The 13,927-nt window shown below is 44.1% G+C and overlaps 1 protein-coding gene across 2 annotated transcripts in view; it reads right to left on the reverse strand.

Moving 5' to 3' along the window:
• NRSN1 (neurensin 1) overlaps positions 1-12,424 on the reverse strand; it is a 211,017-nt gene extending 198,593 nt beyond the window's left edge. The window contains exon 1 of one of the 2 annotated variants that reach the window (XM_069613572.1): positions 12,190-12,424. The gene's annotated coding sequence lies outside the window, so the exon portion shown is untranslated. The remainder of the gene's footprint in view (positions 1-12,189) is intronic. The other variant, XM_069613573.1, reaches the window with a different exon arrangement.
• Positions 12,425-13,927: the final 1,503 nt, after the last annotated feature.

Raw genomic sequence — 13,927 nt, forward strand, 5'->3', positions numbered from 1 at the left:
CTCCAGGAGTTAATAGAGTTACCGCCGAAGTGGGCACACTTTCATGCCAGGTTGTGATGCGGCACTAATACAGCTGAAAGACCTGGCGTTAATGCTATTTCAGCTCAGTGGAAACTGCACCGGATTACCGTCAAAGAGTGCTACTAAAGAGAAGACTGACATTAACAGGTGAAGAAAGGGGCATGCAGGAGGTGGTGGTGGTAGCACGAGGTGTAGAAAGAGGGGCACTGAAGGAATAAGTGGTAACAACAGGGAAGGATGGTAAAATTGGTGGAGGAAGGTGCTAATAAAGAAAATGTAACAAAGGGAAGAGTGGAAAGGAGTTAGGCAGTGCATGAAGGTGACAGAGGACCAGAAAGCAAAAACAATTATTTTGGGGCTTAAATTACACTATAGAAAAACAAAAATATATGTTTAATATACAAACATAGGAACATCTAGTGTACATGTTATACAATCGTGTTACAACATGAACATATAAATACAATCAATATCTTATGTCTGAAAACATGCAAATAAAATAAGTCATGTCACATTGTTGTTGTACCAACACATTTAAAATAGTGCATAACTCATCCCCTCAACAAATATATTAAGCACAAGAGGAAAATGTGCATCCAATATCCCTCTGTGTTATTTTGAAAGAAACTGACACTAGTATTTTGTCAACTTTTATATGGTTGAAACCATTTGAGTGTTGATTTCTCAGGATCACTCGAGTTTTGGCTAACAGGATTTTGATCGTTAGTTGCCAGCTTTCTTTAGGATCAAATGACAATTTATCAGTCATATGTAGGGCCTGTTAACAACTGTTAGGAATAAATGTATTTAGCACAGCATAAATTGTACTATTTTAAGCATCAAAGAAATATTACAAAAAATGTTTGTAAATGTATTTTCTGAAGGTGTCTACCACTTTATATAACATGCACTCTTATAGTTGAGCACACCGTTATTTTGAATCACTATCCTAAGGGCCCCAAACTTGTTAAACTACAACTTCAATGGTCGACAATTGACTGCAATGACAAATTATAGTGATCAATAATTGGGAGCACCTATTTTAATTCATTTAAAAAGACTTTTAAAACACAGCGTGGTCACCTAAAAGCAGTACTTATGCAGGTTTCTTGTTTTTGAGTTCAAAGCTCAAAGCTTGTATTGAGGCATCAGCCTAGTGCTGGAAAAAGAGCAGAATGGCAAATGTCATGATGAAACCTCAAACGTGATTTCTCAAGTGAGCACATTTTCTCAATCTTACCTCATAAGTGCACTTTTCATAAAAGATACCCCTTAATTACCCTAGCTCACGCAGTGGGGTGTAGGGTTGCTGGAGTTTGGGTAGAATGGGGTGGACTAGGCAGATTGACAGCTACACAAAGTGGATTGTCCTACAGCTTTGCGCTTCCAGGGATGGCTCCCTCTGGTTTACGCCTGCCTGTGATATGGGATCATGGCTATGTTTCCTCAGGACAAGGCCATTTGAGCAAGGCATGAGGAATATTTATTTGTCTGGGCCAATGCCTCTTAACGAGGAATTCACAGTGGTGTGTGTGGAACTGAGTTTATTTATAAATAATTATACTAATGAAGTGTCAGCATTCAAACACTCATAGTCTTAGATGCTTACTTTCAAAGAGTATTGTGCATGCGTAGAGTTCTGAAAGTGTTACATCTTGGATAGTTCTAGTTTTTGGTTTGCAGGCTGGTACTTGTAGTACTTTATTGATAATTTCCCCAGCATGCAGTTATATGAAGCAGTAACAGATGTGCACAGAACGTGGGGCGCCTTGAGCGCTCTGTACATGCATCCTTATGCTTCTTCTTTAGGAATAAAATAGAGCTACATTTTCTTCAAAATAAATACGCTGCATGATGTCTTCCAGGGAATAGACTTACTTCATGCCATCTCCATACATTTAACGACACGTTCAAATGTGTACGTTTGTACCCATCTTCTATGCATTGAAGAAAATGTTAATAGCCGTAACAAGGGTGCTGATTGGTCAATGTGCTGCTAGGGTAGAATTGGGATTTTTTTGCGTCCAACTGCACTATAAATAGGTTTCCATTTCTGGAAGCCCTATAAGTAACTGTGCTGTATCTTAAAGGAGGAAAGGATGTCATGTACAAACAAATTGTTACTTTGAATGCTTCTCGCATGTTATTGTTATGCACAGACATGAAGTTATGTAACAATCCACCTCCTTATTCTTACTGTAAGTAATCCCCCAAACATAGCATTTCCTGATTCTGCCATTCCCTACAGTTTCACGTCCCCCCCTGTTCTTCTCTAACTTTGCCCTGGTCCACATAATAATATAGGTACAGCAGCAGAGCCAGGAGGACAAGCACAATGACCGCCCACCGTGAACTCCTCCTTTGCATCCTGGTACGCCCCTTATGTCATCACTTATGAGTCTGGTTTAGAAAAACATAAATGTAAAATGATTGGGCGATCGAGTCTCCACTTTGAGGGGAGCAGTAACAAGCATGTTCAGCACGTGGCAGTTCACTGCTTGCGAGGTCACTCATTTCAGACCTTGGCCATGCTCGGACGTGGGGTAAGCCACCTTTGCCAGGCTTCTTGAATTATGATCCCCCAGAGAAGATAGAAAACTGATCATTACATGGAAGATTATTTTATTTTGAAGGGTTTACTGTGACTTGGCATCCATTGGATTTTTTCCCACCTTACCCTAGAGAACCAAATGTAAAGTGGATTGTTCTTATCCCATTTTCCTAAAACTTTGAGGTGGAAAATGACCATTTCAACTCACTGGTTTAAGAAAATCCTGGGGGCATGGGTGGCTGCCTTGAACCACTACATGACTTAGGGCCTCGTTGTTACTCTTGGTCATTACATCTAATTCCGGGAAAATATGAATGCCTCTCCACTACAAATGTTCATCCGCCGCCATTGACCTTGAATCCTTTAGCATGCTGATGCCTCCTCAGGTGCCCTTGCATCCCTTGGCACCAAAAGTCTGCTTCTGCCATTGTTTGGACGGGACACAACAGTGTCAGTTGCTCGCATCCCAAGGGAAGGAGCAGCTGAAGTGCACCCATCACTCTGCCCACATATCCAGCCCGTGGAAACAGGAACGGCTGGCTGCTGCTGCAAGAGCTTCACGTGTGGTACTGTTCTGTGTTCTCAATAAGTTACTGCATTTGCCATCGCTCTCATACCAATGCACAATGTGGCGCATGCTCAGAGTAACTTCCTGTACGCTACACAGTGCAGTGGCGTCACATGATGCAGCCTTGCTGTAGCCTTCACACTGCTGCCCTCCCACTCACTCTTTCTCATAGCCTCACGTTCTCATTGATTCACCCTTCCTCACACTCATTTATCCATCTGTACATGCTTATTCAATAATCCATTCTTCCATATCACATGTCTGCATTTATCCATTCATACATCCTCAGACCATCATGCGCCCAAAAACGTTCATTCATTAGTCCACCCTCAAAATCTTGTATTCACCCATCCAGCCCCATAGCGTTAAACATTCATCTACCCTCCATCATTCACTGACACACCACCCTCACTCAGTCCTTGATCAGTCATCCATTTTGGATTATTTCACCCCCACCACCCCTGCACCTTCTCTCCACCCTGTCTGCTTTTCCCTCCACAAATCCCACATATCTTTAATGTGCCTGTGTGTATGAACTCAGAAGATAATTTCACCATACAACAGACAAAACTATTGGCTTAATCAATGCTTGTTTTAGAAGTTATTTGCTAATGCAGTACTCAGTGGTCAACTATGTTGTTATTGTATATTACAAAGTGTGTTTTTGTTTTGTATATTTTCTTTGTTGTTTTGCATACTATGTTTTTCCATTCAGTTACAGTAGGACACACTCATTGAGTCTCCGGTATGAATAAAGAAGAAAATATTGATACTAATCTTAATACCACATGGATAACTGACAGTTTGGATCCAATCGATAACGTGGATATTTAAATAATCCCCTGAAGAATCACCCCCTTTCTTTTTCTTTCTGTACCAAATGAAACGGGTGAGAAGCAGAGAGGCTAAGCTCTGCAGAAAGTGGGAGGGGGAGAGAAAAAAATAAATCAGGTTCTGCAAGAAGTAAAACAGGAACGAGAAGAGAGATGCTACGTTCAGCAGGCAGTTAGATGGTGGAGGGGAATAGAGAGGCAAGCCACTGCAAGCAATGAGATGGGGGGAGAAAGTGAGACAATACACTTGCAGGCAAGGATACAGCTGAACTCCGTATTGAGGCCAGACTCTGCAGAAAGCGAGCCGGGTAGAGGGAAACTGTAAGGATTGTGAATCCCTTAGCCCAATAGGCCAACATTAATTGGGGGTCTGGCCCTGGCAAGTGGGCCTGAAAGATATGTAGAGTGACCACGACCAAAGAAGCATACTGGGGGAACATGTACAGTGGAAATGGCCTTCGGCGGTAGCCACTGGCCAAAGACAATTGTTATTGGCCTGGTAGCATTTTCTAATATACAGTGGACACGGCTGAAGGTCATGGCTAGTGGCCTATACGTAAACTATGGTATAACAAAACCCTTGCAATTCACAGTAAAAACTTTAGTTAAGGTGCAGTTAAGTTGGACAGATTTAACGCAACAAAACCCTTGAAATTCAGCAGATGTGGGAAGTCATGACCAGCTTAACTCAGCGCATTCCAGCTGCAAAGACCATGAGCACATACATATTATAGGAGACGGGATTCATGACCTTCAAAAAAGCCTTATGGGGGACATGGCATTATCGGTGACATCAACAGGAGTGCACCCAGTTAAGCTGGTCATGACTTCCCACATCCACTGAATTTCAAGGGTGTTGTGTTAAATCTGAGCATATATACATGTAATATAGTTAATTTGAGCCAGGTCACACATTCCATAATACCACCTACTAGTTATCGCTGAAAGTTCACCTCCAGTTCCAAGCCACATCAGCAAGGCATTGTGGGTATGCAAATGAGCCCAAGTGCAAACCTTTTTCCGAAGGTTGTTGTCTTTGTCTTAGAGGGCAGAGCTACTTTATGCATAGCTTAATCAACCCAAGACAGACATTTTGCAATTTGCTCATTTGCATACCCGCAATGTCTTGCTGATATGGCTTGGAACTGGACGTGAACTTCCAGCGATGGCTACTATGTGGCGGAATGTGCGACTTTGCTCAAATTAACCATATTACTTTCACATTTCAAGTGAAAGCTTTTTTTCAAGCCTTTTTAAAACCACCATAACGTTCTTGTGGAATCTTCATATGTAGGAAACAGTAGGCAGGTCCCCCAACTCAGAAACTGTGGACTGACCAGCAACCTGCATGAGGAGAGAAGGAACCAGAAAAATAAATGTTGGAGGAAAATAGGGAGCAGGAGGATTGAGGTGAGGGTTCCTAGGGGTCACAGCCTTCAGCTGTTCCCTGGGCCTTAGAGACATTATTAGGCCGGCCCACATGTGCTGGGTGACTATCCTGGAGATGGAGCCTGAGCTGCGTGCCCAGTGCAGCCCAGGTGTAAGAGGCCTGAGAGGCATGTCGGCAAGCACGAAGGCCAGTCAGAACATTCCCGGAAGACCACCTTGTCATGACCCACATGAGCAGTGCGACCCGGGGATAAGGCAATGTCTCGGCCGCGTTAATGGTGCGGCTCGGGAAGAAAGAAGGATGCCTGGTGGCGTGTCTCCCACCACAGTACCCTATGGGACAGGCCTATAAAATCATTCCCACTTGGGCCATGTGAGCAGCATAGCGCAGACAAAAGATAGCAGCGGCCTGCAGGGGTAATTCAGTGTATCCGGTAATATTATTTCCATATATATGGTCCCGATACATATAGTCGCCTGGAAAAGGCTGTGACGATTTTATATGTGGTGACCATATATATTGGGTCAAGGGAAGTGGGAGTTGCGTGGGTGTACCTTGCACCCGTTGAAAAAAAGAAAAGGTTTTGGAGGTTGCGGGGGTGTCCCCCACATGTTCAATGTGATAATGTCCCTGCAAACCACTGCCATTTTTTGGCGACATTTTTGTCAGACAACATTTTTGCAAGGACATTATCACATGGAACCACTTTCAGCACATCCCAGACCATACAGGGCAGATGGGAAGCCCAGAAGAAACCTACCTGCCCGGGCCTGTGAGTTTAGGGAAGCCATGGTGAGGAGATGGCCTGGAAGTCCTCAGGGGAAAATGGTCTGGCAGCACAGCAAAGGAGCTGGCCCACCATGAGCTGCTGGAAGGTGCGTGGAGATCCAGGATGCTGCATCTCGAGTGGCCAGAATAAGAAAAGAGTGGGCCCCGCCCTTCAGTGTCTATGCCCAGATAGATGGAGCCTGGGCAGGGACTGCTAAGTGACTCTCCTGCCAGGGCCTTCCTCCGGCAGTGGGCAAACCCTATCCCAGAATGAGCGTGTACCTGTTCCCAACACCGACACAGAGGAAAATATCTAGAAAACACTGCCAGGGACAAAAATATAAAAACTACTCCCACTTGTAATGGTTTATTGAGAAAACACCTTCAACACAGGTAGTTCCTTCCCTCCCACTCAAGTGGTTATGCAACAAACTATTTAACAGGTTCTTTTTTTAACCCTAACTCAGACACATATCATGCCTCTTCGATCCATCTCCCCTGAGCTAACAATGAGCCAAGAACCAGGCCGGTGTATGGGAAATATATAGGCATTTATTTAAATTATCATTAACAGAAATTAGCACAAAAATATCATAAACACCACTTTATCCGTGGCACAACACAATGAACTTCTCTCAGCATAAATAAATCACTAAAATGAGTTTAAAAGAACACAATCACAATTGTACACTTGCTCCCAATTTCAATTCACAAAATAATAAACACAAGGTAATGTATTGCTTTGTTTTTCAGGCCACCCCGCTCCTCCCCTTGCTTTGGTCTAAGCTGGGAAGTCAGACAGAAACATTGGAATGCTTTGGGGAATTTTGGATTTCAGACCCATCTTACTGAATCATGTGTTGGGGAAGCTGGATAAAAAGGTTGGACTGATTTAAGAACAAAAACACCCCTCTTCCTTAAAGAAGTTGGGGTCAGCTGGACAACAAGGAATACCCAATTAAATTATAGACTATAGTTTTCAGCGCACACTGGGAAGTGAGCTTTGTTAATTTCAAATTTTAACAAAATTCAACCCGTAGTGTTTTGCCAAATGGGGAATTAATCAAATTAATATTTTTGGTTACATAGGCTAAGGATGTACACAGTTCTGCCCCCACCCTGCCCACTATAAAGGCAAAGGATTCAAGGCAAGCAGACTCCAACTTTTGGTTTTCCCGGGCTCAGTTCTGTTTACATAGCAAGCCGCTATTTAAAGTTCAGGAAAGCCAGCTGCATCTCAGGACACTCTGGAAAGATAGGGCAGGGGTCTGGTCACTCCACTCTCAAAGATGGCCTCTCGCTTTCCACCATACGACCCAGTCAGCTTTGAGGCCTTCCTAGAGACAGACAGCTCCACCGAGATGCACTCTCAGCAATCTCCCCTGGTGTCTCCTTACTGCTGCTAGATGGTAAGTTTCCGCAGCCGTCCTGATGGTCTGTCGCTTCTCTATGTCCTGCCTTTCTCCTTTTTCTGTGTGTCCTCTGTCCTATTGCAGTCAACCTTATATAGCAGCAATGACATCACCAATTTTATAATCTTGGGAAAGTACCGTGCAATAATCCCTGCCACTAGGATTGGACAGTTGCCCTTCTCTCTCCTCTTAACCCAGCCTCCAAGTCAGGATTTGTTTACGGGACTGCAGCAACATGTGGCAATTCCCATTTGTAATCGCCCTTTTTTCTCCTTTCAACTTTTTGGAAAAAACGACTTATGTATCACAATTCAGAATGTTTCTACCAACTGCCATACTAAATATATTTTCTGATTTAACCAATTATGGAGAATTAGAGAAGCCGACCACCAAATCCGTACCATGTAGCACGCCCACATGACACATTTCTGCTATTTCTATAAAAAGCACAACAGTTATGAATATGTAAGTGGTTAAGCATATCCCTAATTTCATTTTCCAACTGCTCACCAAATCTCACATTTGGAATGTGTTCATATCAGCCAGAAACCTAATCTAACTGACCCTTACCATTCCCAGAGTCACAGGTAGATGAATTTTATAGCCCTAAAATCGCCTAGAAATTACATAGAAAATGGTACAAAAATCAAATCAATCCACATTATGGTTGCTGAGAAAAAGGCCTAAATGATAATAGTCCTTTTAACTTGTGAATGTTCCTGTGGCACAAATGCCAATGTCTGCTTCCGGCCATTTGTTTTCAATGGGTCAGCCTGTACCTTCATCAGTCTCCTTTGTCTTGGAAGCTTGCTCTTTGAAGTGGGTGCCCCCATTTTCACACATATTAGTTGTGCTCCAGCCAAGGGTGAATTTCCTTGAAGTCCCTGCTTTCAGAGCCAGCAAGTCTGGAGAACACTGAATTTTGACGCCTTTAGCAGGGCATTTTTATTGCATGTGGTCATTAGATGGGAGATGTCACATCCAGGCTGGAAGTGGGAGTTTTCCTTTGTGAAATGTTGCCCACAGCTAGAAACAGGGTCTGCCTTGGGCTGACATTTTCCATGAAGACAAAGTGGCTTTTCAAATGTCACTGTAGTTTTGTAGGTGAAACATAATATGCATTTCTTTTGTCAACCATGACAACATGTTTTGTTTTCCTGCCATTTTTCTGTGAGTAGGGATGTGTTTACACTTTTGCTTTTTAAAGCCGATTTTATTTGCACACACATGTGCAGACCGTTTTCGTTTTCAATGTTTAAAAATCCTGTTTTCCATATGACAGGGATCTTTGATTCCTCTTTTTTGTAAATTAAAATGCTGCTTGTCCATTGGTAATGACAGGTCCACATGGCTCTTTAACTTTACTTGAAAAACAAAAACAAATGCAAGGCCGTTTTTGTTTCTATGTTTAAAATCTTGCTATTCATGTGAAAGGGACTTCTGTTGGAGGCCTTTAAATGCACCCCACACACTACAGAGGAGAGGTTATTGCCGTTTGTCTATGCAGGAAGCCCCTTTCTAATAAAGGGTCTGGGGTAGGAGAACCCCTTGCAGCCACAGGCAGTAGAGAGTGGGCCAATGCCATAACTGTCCTTAGGCCATGCTCACCCCATTCAACTGGACATACGATACGATGCCCTCAGAGGAGATTGTATATCAACATGGGCAATAGAAATAAGGGGTCAATTCAAGACATGGAACAAATAAAAGTTAAAACCGACTGCAGCTGCCATTGGTTTGTTTGGGAGAATGTTTTGAGTGTTCAAGAAAGGAGGTAGGTACTAAGCAAGCAAGCACTGCGACAAGGGAGAGGCAATGAAAGGCCAGCGGGGCTCTGAATAGTGTAACAGCGCAGAGGACCCATGCGCTGGCCTCCTAGTAACATTGAGAGAAGAAAATAGATCAGGTATTGCAGCAAATGTAAAAGGAGAAAGGAACAGAGAGTCCAGCTCTGCATTCCAAATAACAAAGGCAAAGAAAGGCTAAGGTAAAGCCAGCACGACATGGAAGAAGAGGGACCAGACTCATATTTTGTGGCTCTGTAATTATAAAGGAGCTGAGAGACCACGCTCTGCAGTTCAGAGTAACAACGCAGAGGAGAAAAGGTACAACATGGTTGCCAACATTTTTAACAGGCTATGCTGAGAAGAGCAGAGTCAGGCTTTGTAGCTTGTGTATAAGGAGAGATAGGTCTGCAGTCAGTGTTTTGCTATAGAGGCCAGGCTCGGCAGTACAGTAAAAGAGGGTAGATAGATAATCAGGGCTCTGATTATGCAACAAAATTAGCAGGGCACGGAAGGATTTCCTCCTCATTGTGCATAGAAAGAAATGTGCTTACAAGCAGCCGAGGGACAATCAACCAGCCCAGGGTAGACTACCTACTTGGTGCCCACCTTTAGCGTGGCTTCATCCAGACTCTGACTCGCCTTTGTTCATTGTAGTTTTTTTTTTACTATGTTTTTGCATTGCCTACTTTCTCGGGTGGGGTGGTGGTGGTGCGGTTTTCGTGCAATAAGTACACTGTTACTTGCACAACACGTTCACTTATTACCTGCACATCAAATTCCTCCTGTTGACAGCATGTTTTTTTTATTATTCGAGTTCGTTAATTGCCCCATCTTCTACAACGCACAAACGCATATCTTTGTTGTGAAAAATCCCCCTTAAACTGCCGGGCCTGGGTGTTACATCGCCCAAATGTTCCTCCTCGCCAAGCGCTAAGTCTCTGTAAGAAGACGAGAGCGCGAGCCACGAGGGCCATCGTCCACTTGTTTATGTAGTAATGTGAGCCTGCAAGCGCGCACAGATTTGGTGAACCTGAAGTAAACACCGCGAACGCACAGTTAATCTGTACGACCTCGGCTTGGTGTGCGTGGGAGCTGGCGCCTTCACATCCATTGTCCTTCACTCATGTCCTGTTGCTCTCCAAGGTGCTGAGAGGCAGCGCGCACCAGCGTCAGACGGCGTCACGAGTGACGTCAGGTCCCTGCCCTCCCTTCCTCCAGTCAAGCAGAAGAGTAAGAAAAGAAAACACAGGCAATCAAATGAAGCTGCCAGAAAGGTGACTCGTCATGGACATGCTGGCGCAAAGCTGGCTTGGCGGTTTAATCCCTCATCAGAATCACCCTCATCAGAATCAACTGCTTTATTAATAAATATTATCACCATTTACGACACTGGATTTAAAGTTACAGCTAGGTTCCAGAGCGTAGGAAATTGGCAATACTAAAACATCTCTCTCTCCATCGGACGTATGCCTTGATCGTATGGCCTGCATCCTGCTAACTGTGGCAGGAGCACATGATCGTCCCGCTACTTGCCAGCGAGATTCACGCTTTACATCCCATACATATATACGGGGTGCTCTTTTCAAGCACATGCCCTTTCACTGAATTGCTCTTGGTAAAGCAGCCCCCGGACGTCGCAGAAACAACCTGCATGCAAATGTAGCGCATGCACCTACTGTATCCGTTTACAATGGGCACGTGTCTTTGGACAGCTCCCAGCTTAAACACACTACTCGGAGAGCGAGCGAGTGCACGAACCAGCATGCATTTAGCAAGTTAGAATCCCGGCAGGACTGGCTCTGCCCTTCATCCATTTTAGCTCTATCACCTGAGTTCCATTTAATTGGGTAACGATAACATCTCACAATACAGCACTTAGAAGTGTGATACATTCGTAATGAAGCGCTATTTAAAAACCCGCTATTACTATTGAGAGTCCCACAGCAGGTTTACATTGGGGTCTGATATACAGTAGTCAAACTGTATACCTTGTTAATCTGCATCTACGGGTATTTAAATATACGTAGATAGTGCAGTAATATGCATTATCGGAAAAATAAACTGCGAAACATGCATGCATGAACAGGAACAGTTGGCAGACATTTGTGGAATGATATGTCATTGTGTAGAATGAGTACCCTGGCACATTCGGGCCTCATTCATGAGCATCTCTTCCTCTTGCGGAAGATGAATCGTCACAGTGTGTGCGCTTTCATATCCGTACAGCTGCCAGCAACGCTCCCGGCTGCAGCCTTTCATTGAAGGTCAGGCTGGCTCCGGGCGATTGCACAGGGGGCGCACGCTGGGGATGGGGCCGACTTTAACCCAGTAAAGGGCAACCGCGACCCCATTCCCCAGTCAATGGAGATCTTGGGGAGCGGACACTAAGGGAACAGGGCTGTGCAAATGGAAAGGGGGTGATGAAGAGTGGAGTAACAATGGTAGAGCGTTCGGAAATATGTACAGTAGGATTACCTAAAGCTCCCCAGGGTGCATTCAAAAGTACCAGGTACAAAAATAATGTACCAGGTGTACAAAGTTTTCACTGGCGACAGTGCAGGGCATCGGATATAACGTATGGGGGCAACTAAAAATACCCAATGAGCTCGTTGCATCCCCATAGAAAACAACTCATGGCATTAGACAATAGTTACAATAAGCAACTGGAATTTCAGCTTAGTTCTGTTATTCACCGGACACTAATGCCACCCGCAATGTGAAGATGCAAAACAGACCCAAAGGGCTACTAAAGCCGTGGCACAATGCACACATAAAAGGTAACATGACAACCAGATGATGCGTGTGCATTTGCCAGGAGATGCCCTCATTTATAGATCCACCCCCTGGTGAGCATGTTACCTGTCCGGATCTCCCACTGCTAGCGGCTGGTTTCCCCGGGCTTAGCAGTGCTGCTAGCCGCAGGTCCCTCGCCTCGCTCCCATCCTTCTCTCCGGTGGACACTGTGGCAGCGGCAGTGCTATAACATCTCACCTTGAAGCAGCAGCAGCCGCTGTTCGCAGCCCCTGCTCTCACCAGGCAGGCCTGCGCACTGCTGCTGACATCCACTGGAGCCCGAGTGTCAGCTTGCGAACTGCACATAGCGACACCGGTGGCGAGAGAGCAGCTCTGCAGCGGACAAGTGAAGAGCTGTTTATTGGAGAGAATAGCGAACTAGTCGGCCATCTTGTCTTAATTTGTCTGAAGAGAGTAAAGTGAACACGTTCGTGAAATGTAAGCTTTTGTCCAAGAAATATCTTTATTTTTTTTTATATTTTACAGAGTTCGTAGGTACTATTAAAATGCAATATAATGTATAAATATGTGTAATTGTTTTTCTTCCAAAGCATGTTTTTTTAGGGTATTGTTTTTACATCGATACAATGAACTACCGGTCAAAATGTTAATTCAGTTCACGTCTTTTCTATGCAAACCTATCAGTATTATCGGAAATTCTACTATACTGAAATGGCCGTCACGCTGAAGCTCAATTGAAAGGAGGTCATTTTGACGTTGTCTTTCTTCTGTTTTGTTGAATGCAGCTGGCTGCTACCTTGAAGAGCAACGCCTGTTTTCATTTGCGTAGACATAGGGGGCTTGTAGGAGTACTACACTTGTGGGTCAGTTTTGAAAAGTTTCCTTTAACTTTTTAGGGTATTTTACATGCTTTAAAAAAATCGTATCATTTCAACTGTGCCTAACTAAATCGGTGGCAGTTTCTAGCAGAATCTTCCATGCATGTCAACCATTTGTATCGCCTGGGAGGGAGATTTTATCGGGAGCATGACATTTCCCCATTAAACTGCTTTGGGGTTAGCAATATTTTTGGCGTTAGACAGTAAAAAATAGCAACATTTTTGACAGGAAAACCGTGAGTCTTCGCCTAAATCGGAAGGGTTGGTATGTATAATATTCACATGCACAATGGCAATAAGCATTGGCATACCTCTCAACACACACATTTTTAGCGGCTGTCACCCACCATGTAAGCAGCTCTCTCACCCACAAAGCCATATCTCTCAACTCGCACGCTTTTGGTAGGTACAACTTCAATGCAAGCAGCTCTCTAACCCACCAAGCCATACCTCTCAACTCACACGCTTTTGTCGGGTGTCACCCTCCATATAATCAGCTCATTCACCTGCCAAGCCACTTATATGCCCATATAAGTCAATGGGCTTGCTTTCACCCGCCCAGAACAAAATTGCATATTTTCACCCACCCAGGGGCCACACAAGGTTTAGAGCTATGCCTTTGGGAAAGCCACCAATTCTGGTTTTTATGTCAGTAGATAGGAATTTGCCAAGCACTGCTGTAATGGTACTGCATGAACATCAAATGGCAATAGCTGGAAAAAGCAAATCCCCATCTATTACATATACCCTACTGTGATGAAATTACTTCTGCTCTGCAGGATTATAAGGATGAGTAGTGCCTAAACTGCCTACTCTGCCCCTGCACTTCTACAAACCAACAGTGATCCCAATCATAAAGGTAAAACAGGCCAATCTAAGAGATAAATCCCTTTTGCTTTTTATAGTAACGTTGGCGGAAGGAGAGCTATAATCTCAGAAGGGGTGTGGATGTGATCCATTAGCAA

This window comes from Ambystoma mexicanum, chromosome 5p (assembly GCF_040938575.1).
Source record: "Ambystoma mexicanum isolate Mex_15411 chromosome 5p, UKY_AmexF1_1, whole genome shotgun sequence".
NCBI classification, from domain to species: domain Eukaryota; kingdom Metazoa; phylum Chordata; class Amphibia; order Caudata; family Ambystomatidae; genus Ambystoma; species Ambystoma mexicanum.